Consider the following 12,536-nt stretch of genomic DNA (forward strand, 5'->3'; position numbering starts at 1 on the left):
TATGGCAGATGGAGGACTTCCTTAGAGCCCTACTGAGTAGTGATCTGAGTGACTTGGGATTCCAGGGACTCCTTACAGTTGGTGTAATAGACGGCAGCACCCCGATGCTGTGTGGGCACGATTAGACTGAGCTTGTTGGAATATGCGTTGTCTTTCGAGTTTTTCGAATACAAGTGTAGTACATAGAGCGACACCGTATTTGGGCCATGCCATGCTTGTTATCTCATGGGATCGGATGGAAGGACTAGCGGGATTAAGCGGAAAACTCTGTTCAAATTTGAAACTAGCTAGTTGCAATCTGAGGAGTGTGGGCAAGTGGTGGAACAAACCTCGACTACTGACACAGTAGCAGATCCAAACCTTCAGGTGTGGAGGAAAATACAGAATACACGGGCTCGCCTGTTGTGCTGGAATTGCTCGAGGGGAGTTAGACCGACGAAGCAAGTAAAGGAACTAGATGAACGATTTGAGGCTCTCCAGGTAGGGTGTTTAGACAAAAAGACTTATACAAAGTTGGGACAGATCAGACAGAAGATTGACGAGATTCAAAATGCAGAAATGTTACACTAGCAATAGTGCAGTAAAATGCATTGGTTGAAGAATGGGGACGGTAACACAAAATTTTTTCATTTGTAGCATCGGCTCAAAAAAGAAAAAGGAATCATATCAAAAGACATAAAAATGACACAAGAGAGTGGAGGGAAAGCGAAACAGATATTCAGGAGGTTCTTTTGTAGGATTTTCAAATTATCTTCGCTTCTACTCAACCAGCAAACTTCGAGTTGAATGAGGTACTATCAATTGTTCAACCACGAGTAACTACTGAGATGAATCGATCCGAGCTTCTCACTGCAATCGAGGTGAAGTAAGTTGTGTTCAGTATATACCCCCTTAAATCACTCGATCCTGATGGCATGCCCTCACTTTTTTTTCCCCCCCAAAAATTCTGGCCTATCATTGCTAATTATGTCACTTGCTGGGTACCTTTGTGTCTTGAATCATTTGGTGTTATATAGGAAAATGAATCATACACATGTAGTGCTCGTTCCTAAATGTGAGTCATCAGAAGTGGTGGCTCAGCTTTGCCCTATTTGTTTATGCAATGTCATTGTTAAGATAGTTTGAAATGCATAGCTAACCGACTAAAATGTTCACTTCAGATTATTTCTCAAACTCAATATGCTTTTATCCCAAGGAGGCTGATTCCAGATAATGCGTTAGTTCGAACTTAATCATCATCTTAGGATTTCAACTCGGACGAAGGGCGGTAGTGCAGCAATTACACTAGACATGAGCAAAGTGTATGATAGGGTGAAATGGTCATTTCTCAGGGGGGTGCTTCTTAACACTACAAAAAACGCTGGATTTGTAATGTCAAATGTGGAACGACCATATGCTCATTCCAATATGCATTATATTTAGTACAAATTTGTAATGGATAAGTTATGCTGATGTTATTCCAGAGATAATATATATTTTACTAAGTTGTAACGGCCTAAGCCGTTTAAATGGCCGTTACCACATGAATCTTTCAGAAAAATCGTTACATCACAACGATTGTTATAATTTTTCGCGATTTCTGTAATTGTTATTAATTTAGGAACAGACATTTCTTATAATGTCAGCTGTTACAAACAATGTATAAACAACCGCTACAAAGTTTTAAAATAACAAGAAGGTTACAAAACCCGTTAATTATTTGGAATGGCCAATGAAAAAAAAGAGAAGCCGTTACTATAGACGAGTAAAAAGCTGCAAGAAACACGATGTTGTTTTGGTATTACAAAAATTGTGGGAATATGGACTGTTTTTTTACCCAAGTGTATTACAAAAACCATTGTAAATGCGAACTTTATAATAGCTGTATTTTTTAATGACTATATTTCAACGACTACATTTTGCATTCCAAAGGCCGTTACAATTGTAGGTACAAAATATCTTATATATGTGTGTGTTGGAAGTTGTTTTTATCTTATTTCATTTATTGTAAAATTGCTTATTAACCACACGCACTCTCAATATCTCTTAAATTTTCATTTATATGACACTTGATCAGGTAGATTGCTTAATTTTTTTACCGGCTACTGCTGATCTCTTGAGATAGTTGACTAGGTAACAATGACTAATTTAAGTCTTTTGTATTAATTAACTAAATTAATTATAGTTTACTTGTTTTAGTTTTATGATTTTTTATCTTACATGTTATGTATTCTTAATTAGTGATGTAATATTTATACATTTATAGGTCAAATTTATAATTGTATATAAACATGTGCATATGCAGTGATATATCATGTCATGATAATTGGGAAGATGAATATATGATAAGAACCTCCCAATGAGGGCAGGTTTTACACTATAGTTTGAAGATGGGGTTAAAACTTTCATAGAATAGGCCAAATGTCAGCGTGGACATATGGATGGAGACAAAATTAGGTGTCCTTGCCAGAAGTGGAAGAATACAAAGTTTAGAACACCTGAGGATATCCGTTATCACTTGTGTATCGAGAGTTTATGCCAGAATATTATAATTGGACTTTGCATAGCAAGGAGATGGTGCATGAATACTTTGATGTTGTGATTACTTCTCTAGTGCAGGAAGAGCAAACCCCAGTTGCTCATGAGGAGGGTAATTATTCAAATTGGGGAGATGAACAATAGATGAATTGGGCGTAGAGCATTACTACAATACGAAAAAATTGATAAAATATTAGGTTAACCGGTTGAGAATATTGATGCATGTGAGAATAACTGCATCCTATGATGGAAGGACGATGTCGATGTGGAATACTGTAAATTTTGTGAAGACAGTAGGTACAAGCCGACGAGGGAGCGGGACCCTTGCTACAAGAAGCCCCAAATGTCATTCTTTGGTACTTGCCGCTTACTCCCTGTTTGCAGAGGTTGTACACTTTGAGAGCAACTATGGAGCGCATGACATGGTATACCACACACCGGGCGGAGGAGGGCTCAATGTGTTATCCTTCCAATGTAGAGGTTTGAAAGCATTTTGACTGACGTATCTCAATTTTGCAGAAGAGCTGCATAATGTTCGATTGGGCTTTTGCACAGACAATTTTGTGCCGAACAGGAAATACGATCGTACTTATTCATGTTGGCCCGTTATCATTATACAGTACAATTTTTCCTGGATATGTACATGAGTTCTGAGTATATATGTTTCTTATGATGGTGATCCCTAACCCTTCTAATCCGAAACATCTGATTGAAGAGCCGTTGCAATTGTGGGTGTTTGAACGTACAACAATTCCACGGACAAGGCATTCATTATGCGGACAGCGTTGATGGGGACTATGATTGACCTACCCGCCTATGAGATGGCGTCTAGATGGAGTATCGCCGGTATTATGGGGTGTCCAGGTTGCACAATCCGAGATTGACAAGAGAGCAGATCCGCGATTGGGTTGCAAACATTAGTCCTGCGGTTGAACAACCGTTGACACTTCCTCCTAGCTATGTAGCGACCATAAACAGATGAAAAGAAGCATATTCTAGGATATTTCATACTGGGCAACGCATCTGATCCAACACAACCTTGATGTCATGCAAATTGAAAAATATGTTTGACAATATACTCAATACCGTGATGGATATAAAGAAAAAGATGAAGGATAATTTGAATGCACGAAAGGACTTGAAGATCATCTGTAATCGCCCGGAGCTTGAGTTGGATGAACGTAGACGAACGTTATGCCTAAAGCGATCTACGTCCTGATAAAGGAGCAAAAGAGGAGGATATGTGAATTGATTCGTAGTTTTAAGCTTTTCAATGGCTACAAGTCTAACATTGCCCGCTACATCAATATGACGGAGTTGATGATGCACGGCATGAAAAGCCACGACTGTTACTTATTCATGCAAAAATTGATTCCTGTTGCTTTTTGCGAGATGCTTCCCGAGCATTTATAGAGTGTTTTTTTTTTAATAACTGAAACTATATGTTGTGCTACATACAAAATTGTATAATATATGTATGTGCAGGTTTATCCTGGGTTAAACTACATGGACAACGAGCTCCTAAAGTGTCATTATCGGTGTCGTAGTTCAGAGGTGACTATATTCAATTATTACGTTGTGAATCGTTACAATTTCCACACATGGAACGTCACAAGGTCGGCAAGTCAATCATGAATTATGGGGTGTGTGTGAAAAGTTCATCGTATACAGACGAGGACAATAACTTCTATGGGATAATTGAAGATTATCATTCAATTGACATACCCACTTATCCCGAACTTGCACATCGTCTTGTTCAAGTGTCGTTGGGTCAATCCAGTAAGAGGCATAAAAGTACACCCTCGTTATCACCTCGTTGATGCAAACTTCAAAAAGGTGTACCAAAAGAATGAAATATTCATACTGGCATAACATGCAGTACAAGTATACTACACTGAGTATCCAAGTATGAAGCGAGACACTGTGGATTGGATGGCTGTTTGAAAAACTAAAGCTCAGAGTTGTTGTTGAGTCTCGATGGACTGATATCGCATATCAGTTGGAGGAAGTCATACCAATCCCTGAAGTTGCTATGGACAATCAAATGTACAATCTCCATGATCCTGCTGGTATGTAGATCGTTGTTGATCGTTCGATTACACAACAATAGGGTGTAGGTACATGATGGATGCAATATGGTCAAACTAATAATGAAAAAGAGGAGGATGATAAAGATAGTTTCGAGAACTACGAGACTGATGAATATGAAGGTACATAACCTAGTGTTTTGTAATTGAATGTTAAAAAAATTTAATAATTTATTCTTTTGAAAATAATATTTGGAACGACCAAATAAATAAATAGTTACAGTGGCCTTTCCAAACTATGACAGAAAACTTTAGGCGCCAAGAGAGAAAATGGAGGGAAAGGAATTTTTATAACGATCGTGATTTAACAGGCTGTTACAAAGGCCAGTCCATCTGATATTATTGGCAGATAAATGAAAAAGTTTGGAGGAAAATTTTATTTAATTGGTCATTACAAAAACTACCCCAAAAGTCGGTACAAAATTAAAATATTCGAACCTTTTAAAATGCCATTACAACCCTTGATCTATTTCAAAAATTTATATATTTAATTACGATCCAATTCATACCAAATTTAAATATATACGAGAATGTACCTATTAGATCTTATCAGATGGTATGATTTAAAATCACGCGACTGATTCAACAATATACCATATTGAATGATTACTCTTTTATTTCGGGTATGAATCTCTACATCCGTGTACCCAATAAGGCTAAAACTTTGGCCAATGTATTATTTTGTAAGTACGAGATTATATAACGATTTGATCTGAATTTTAACGGCCTGATTAAACCATGCAGTTCAACAATGTAAGACGACAATTATATCAATGTAATACTAACATTTATGAATATATAAATTTATTGCATACTGGGAAAATGTATCAATGTCAACTATAATTTTTTTTATGTATTTTAATAGTATTTTTTCCACATAATGGATATTTTTCTACAATATTAAATTTTTCAGTACGGTACTTTTTGTACATTTTAATAAAAAAAATAATTAAATATTTGGAATACCATTTGTAACAACTTTTTGAACGAAGGGGAGAAAATGACATCGTTTTATAATTTTGGGGTACACTTTGTAACGGTCTTTTTATACGGTTATAATACGATTTCGTTTATGATAATACAAATAATATCTATTGTAACTCTGTTTGTAATGGCTTTATACACGGCTATATAATTGCAATTCCTTTTGGCACGACCACTCAATTATTGTAATACTCGTTGTACCAGTTTTATCGCCGTTTGAAAATATATATATATATATATAACTGATACTTAGCATATTCTCCCCCCTCCCCCTCCCATTTCTTCTTCTCTTCTCCTCTCCCTCCCACGACTTCTCCCCCCCCCCCCCTCCCCAACACCAGCCCCACCACCAAACCCACCGTCCCTACCGCTGCCACCACTCTCTCTTTTTCGCTCTCTTTTTTGTTAATATCAGCAAATTCAGTGAATTTTAATTAATGGAGGGACTTATTTGTTATATAGAAGCAAACCTCAGGGTGATAAATATAATTTTTTACCACAGGAAATCTACATGTAATTACACCAAATTTTGGGGGGGTGTAATTATTCCTACAAAAGAAAAAGGAAAGCCTAGAAGACGGAAAATACAAAAGGAGAATTTTATAAATTTTAGGATTTTCTCTCTCCAAATCATAGGGGGAAGTGAAGGAAAGGAATAAGGAAAGCTGCAATAAGGATGGAGGACGGAGTTGGGAGCTGTAATCACCAACGTCCCATCCAAGTAATCGCTTTCTATTAGGTTGTTACCTAATAGTGATAACTCGCGGGGCAGTTATGCATAACCATTGGCCACTATGCTTAGAAGGTGCACCCACGCGCCTAGACATCATTACAGGCTATTAAGTAGTCGTCAACTTGCTTTTGACAAAAGACATGCGTTTCGCGATAAAGGTGTTTGATGATCCCGAGGGGGCTGGAAAACAAGAAGAATTCTATGAGAGGACTTCCTTCTCTGGGAGAAAGATGAGTAGCCAAGACAATGAGTCCCAAAGGAAACTCACTACTCCAAGGAGGAGTGATTACATCTCGTCCTCTTCAGAGTAGAAGAGACTGAATGATGACTCAAATTTGCACCCAGTCCAAGCGAAAATTCATTTTGATGAATGCATGAGGCCTTAAAAGGGAAGGACCCATTATCCGAACATTTGATGAATGCTGTTTTAGGAGGTGGGTTGTATCAAAGGCCCACTGATCTGCGAGGAGTGATGTCAATGCAGCCAAGTGGCTGCCAAGGTGTATACGAACAAGTAGCGACATGTTATTCGCTTCTTAATGGGACGAACTGTCCACGAGGCATGTGACGAGGGCCCAAACCTTAAGGTTTACTCCAACTACCCCCTAAGAAGATGGGATATATCCCATTAAAGGACTTATCCAACCACAAGAACCCCTCAACATTCTTGTCAATTATTTTTAGATTTGATGTAGGTTTATTCGCAGCAAATCACTGACCCAAGTCCCAGTGGGTCATGCTTCTTTTAACTGGTGGAGGATTATGGCTATAAAAGGAAGTCTCTTTTCCCCAGTAGAGGATAACACACATTTCAGCAACAATTCACTCATAAAGCATCCACCCATATCTTAAGCATTCTAATGTAACATTACGATTCACTATTGCTTTCGTATATTCAGTCTTTATCTTTTCATAATTATTTACTGATTTGAGTGTTAGAGTGCTAACATACTTTTTACGGGTACCTTTCCAAGCTTGTAAGAAAGTTGGCCTAAAGGACTCAAGTCTTGGATATCCTAAATGAGCAATTTTTTTCTCACATCACACAAAAACAAACTGACATGACTTATTTTAAGAATTATGATAGATGCACTCGTCACACTCATTTGATTCAAAATCTTTCTCCATCATGCAGGAATCAAGTTTTTCATTCCTTTGGTGGTGTGCTATTAATTTATACAGGGATTTTAGTTAATTTACATACATTTCTTTCTTGACTTGCTTCAATAAATCTTCAGATTGATTCATATAAATTTCTTTATTTAGGTCCACATTAAAAAATGCAAAATTTACCTCAATTTGATGCATAATTTTACAACTATACTAGTAAAATATCTAATGGATGTTACCCAGTCAAAGAAGAGTACGTATGAGAACATTTGCTTTTCTAGTTACTAAATGATGAGCAAGTAGTCTAGCTTAAATTTGTCAATAAAATCGTCCGACTTAACTTCATTACCAGTAGTAAATAAACTAATTTTAAAATTTTATTAAAAATTAAAGATTCAACCTCATAATTCACAATCTCTTTTTAGAAAATAACGAATAGGTGATGAGCAAAATTCTTTTAAGTCAAAGTCTTTTAATATTGAAAACATAACAATCAAAACCAAAATATTTTTCTACTCTAAATTTTTTCACTTTTTCTTAGTTCAAAATCATGCTTTCCATTTCTCAGAATTGAAAGAACTAGGTAGAGATTTTTTTTCTTCAATACTTTTCCCCCAAATGAGAATTGAATGGAAATTTTTATTGAAGTTCTTTTGTCTTCAACGGATTACTTTTATGGATGCAATGTTAATTCAATTTACTTTTGGATGATACATTGTGAGTTGCTCTTAGGTGGTTGCATTAGTACATTTATGCATAATATGTATAAGTAAAAGGGTTAAATTCAGTCATGTATACTATCAATATAGTATAAAAATCTTCAAACATCCCCTAATTTTAAATTGAAAATATTTTAAATTGCCTCTAAAAGCCAAAAAGTCAAGTTGCAAAATTTGCTTCATATTGTAATTTTAAATAAACACAAAAATATTAGCAATACTGTATATTAAAAAATAAAGCAATAACTTTTATGAAATGATATAAATAACAGGGAAAAAATGCAAGCAACCTCCTTGTGATGTCGCAAATGAATAAATTACCCCCTTATGAAAAAATAAATAGCGATTTACCTCCTGTATTTTTTAAAATACAACAATTTACCCCACTATGATTTTTAAAATGAAGCAATTGTATAAGGAGGTAAATTGCTTCATTTTAAAAAATATAGGGTAATAAATTGTTATATTTTTTTCATAAGAAGGTAATGTGCTCATTTTCAATACCACAGAGGAGTAAATTGTTATTCACCCGATTTTTAAACGTTTCTAAAGTGGGAGGGTTTTTTTTTTTTTCTTAACCACCTCCATAATATGAGGCAAAACGAATTTAACCTTTACAAATATTATGTCCGCAACCGTCGATTGACCCTCTAACATCAAACATAATAGACCCATTATCTTCACCATCAATGGTAGAAATATAACGAGGCATAGATTAAACAATAATTGCTAGCATGGTAACTCGTTCACCGTTAATATTTATATGTTTAATCGATAAGAATCAACTGTTTTCAGACATATGATCCTGGGTTTAATTCTTTCTTTCCACGCATTTATATTAGTAGATAATTACTAAATGTTCATATAGATGCACTGGAAAAAAAAATTATCGATTACAATTCTAATAATTATGGCAAATAATTTTTATTGACTAAAATTAAATAAATTAATGTAAAAATATAATTTTTTCCACCAAAAAAAATACATATATGTTTGTCATGGTTAAGAGTTATAGTAGAAATATTTATCATGACAAATGTTTTAGCCAGCCTTGCAAATACCAAAGCTACCAATCATTGTATGGTCATGATCAATGATCATTAGCTATAGCTATTTTATTTTTAATCATGACAATTAACTATAATTAAATATTATATTTTTTATAATGATGACATGTAATTTTAACAATAACATGTAGTGATACCTATTGATAGATTGAGTCGAGATCATTCCATTTTTTTTATAATCAATAATGAAAAGTATCATACTCATCGTGTAATTTTCAGTGAACCCATCCGATTACTATTCATCGACCATGATAGACTTGTGTGTTTAATTTATGGATAATTACACTATTATCTCTTTTTGTAGTTTGAAAATTTATATTTAATAGTCCTATCGTTTATTTTTATTTAATTAATAAATTTATTTATTATCAAAATTTATGAAATTTATTGATATAAATAAAAAAAACTAAAAATTCATATTTATTTATCAATTGATTATTACTCAGTTATGATATGAATTAAATATTTTATAATAAAAATAGTCTTGCAAAGGTAAATTAAAAATAAATTATCTAACATGTAATCGAACAGTAATAAATCAATAAAAAAATAATTATAAATTTTCATTCAATTTTTTTAATAATATAAATAAATATGTCAGAAATATTAAATGCAATTTCCCACATCATAATTATAATTTATTATATTATTAAAGGTATTAGTTCTGACATGTAATGATGTAGGAGTGAGTCTTTTAACAGTGAAAATTGGTAGTCAACGGGGAAGATGGCTAGGCAGAGAGTAGTAAATAGAGGTAGGTGATATGAGTACAAAAAGGAAAGTACAATGAAGTCTCACTTTGACTTTTACTTCTTTTTATACACACACTCGCAGTAAAACCCCTTCCCCCCACTGTCCAAACAATGTCAGGACCAGGATTTACATCTTATCTTAGCTGTAATTTAGATGAAGAAAAAAAGAAATAAATAATTACAATTATTTTTTTTCATATTTAGTGTAATTATATAATTTTTTTATAATTTTAAAAATTACAACTGACACCCTTTATATGTATTTCATTTAATAAATAAGTTTTTTGATTAGTCAAAATACACTGAAATTGCTGATATTAACAAAAAAAGTTGATGTCATATAGCAGATTAAATAATATTTTCAAACTAAATTACTTTTATAACAGTAAAAAGTACCTACTCACATACATTAACGATGTATGAAGATAATTTGGTTATAAAAAAATTTCTATTTGATTTGTTATAAGTTAATAATAAGTCAGTTGAAAATAAATATATATATATATATATTTATTTTTTATTAATATCATCAAATTCGATAAATTTTAATAAATGAAGAGACTTACTAAAATAAATATAAAATATATTAGATGTAATTTTTTAAATTATAAAAAATTTTATATGTTAAATAAAGAAAGTCTAATTATCTCAAAAAATAAAAAATAAAGAAATCGTGATATGACGTTCTCCGTCAATACACGTCGCTTTCTATCCTGCACGCCGTTTGCTATTCTGCGCATCGGGAGTGGGGATGCGCACCGGGGGGTGGGGTGAGGTGGGGGGTTGGGACCATCAACTGTCAACATCTGTGGGACTTTTGCTTTTAGTTCCCTTCCCTCCTTATTTCTTGCTTTGTTTCTTCTACTCAATCTGGACCCTTCATTTATGAGTATTGTTAAGCTGTCCAAAATTGGGAAGACACTTTGCATTGATGTGAGGTGAGCTACTACTTTTTAGGGTTTCTCTTTTACTGTAACACATAAATTCCTTCTACTCCACATTTTTTTCCTTTGGAGATAATTTCAGATTTCTTCTCTAAAATTTAATATAATTTAGACATAAATTTTTTATGGTATGAAAAATTATATCTAGTATTTTTAAAATTTACTTTCATCTAATAAATAAATCACTTTATTAGTCAAAATTCACTGAATTTGTTGATGTTAATAAAAAATTGAATGAGAGTTGATATTTACTCTCACTACAAAAAATATGATATTAATCATAGTTAATTGTCGTAGTTAAAAATAAAATAGTCATAGCAAACAGTCATTGACTACGATCATGCAACAATTATTGGCCGTGATATCTACAAGTATGGCTAAAATATTTGCCACGACAAATATTTTTATCATGGCTCTTAGCCATGGCAAATAACTTTTTCTTTGGTAGAAAATTTATATTTTTGCATCGATTTTATTTAACCATGGTCAATAAAAATTATTTACCATAGTTTTAGTTCATAGCTATTAAAATTGTAGCCAATAGATATTTTTTATTCTAGTATCTCAATTGACTGATTACTGACTTATTGCTTGTCAAATAATTTTTTCGAACTAAATTACCTTTATAATGGTGAACATATACCTCTTCGCATGCATTAACGCGTGAAAATGTACGGGGTAATTTGATCACAAAAAAATTCAATTGACCTATAACAAGTCAATAATAAGTCAAGTGAGGGTTAATATAGATTATTCTTCTAAATATTTTTGCTAATATCAGCAAATTTGGTAAATTTTGAGTAATAGAAGAACTTATTTGTTAAACAGAAACAAACCTCAGTAGTGATATATATAATTTTTTTAACCACATAAAATATACATGTAATTACAAAAATATTAGGAGATGGGTTATGCCTTTCTTTCCTTCATTATCTTCCAAATTTTAGACTTCAAAATTTTAGGAAAACATTAATTAGTTCAACTTGTAGTTTCATTTGACAGAAAATAGTTATTAGGGATGCAACCGAGCAGAGTTCCTCAGGTGTTCGACTTGAACCTGTTCTAAACAGGATCGATTTAGGTTCAAAAAATAAAAATCTGATTGGGTCACGAGTTCATGAGGACCCATTCCAATATAATTAATCTTATTTGTAGTTCAAAATTCTCTTTTGGACATTAATATTTAAATAACACGATGGAATAATTTTATTTATAAATAATATATTGAATTTTATTTGTGAAGCAATTAAATTTTCAAATATTGTTAAGAAATAAAATATAGAAAGTCGGTCTATCGGGTCAGACCTGTCACGATAGATTTTGTGGCAGGGCGAGATGGGGCAAGTTTTAGGTCCTTTCCAAAGTTGGCGGGTTAGGTTTCTAATCCACGTTAACTCGGTGGAGACTCCTCGTCACCCCTAATATTAGTTATAAAAAATTTTCAAATATTTTGGAGAACTTGAGATTTTTTTTAATTAGAAGAAATTTTCGTAAATTGCATACTTTCATACATTTTTTCAGGGTACAACTAATAAATCAATCCGTATAAATACTAATTAACTTAACCATGAAATAGTAATACGAAATTAATACTACTTTTTTTGACACATGTAAATGATATAT

Source organism: Sesamum indicum, linkage group LG2 (genome assembly GCF_026168435.1).
Source record: "Sesamum indicum cultivar Baizhima isolate 11 linkage group LG2, ASM2616843v1, whole genome shotgun sequence".
Taxonomy (NCBI): domain Eukaryota; kingdom Viridiplantae; phylum Streptophyta; class Magnoliopsida; order Lamiales; family Pedaliaceae; genus Sesamum; species Sesamum indicum.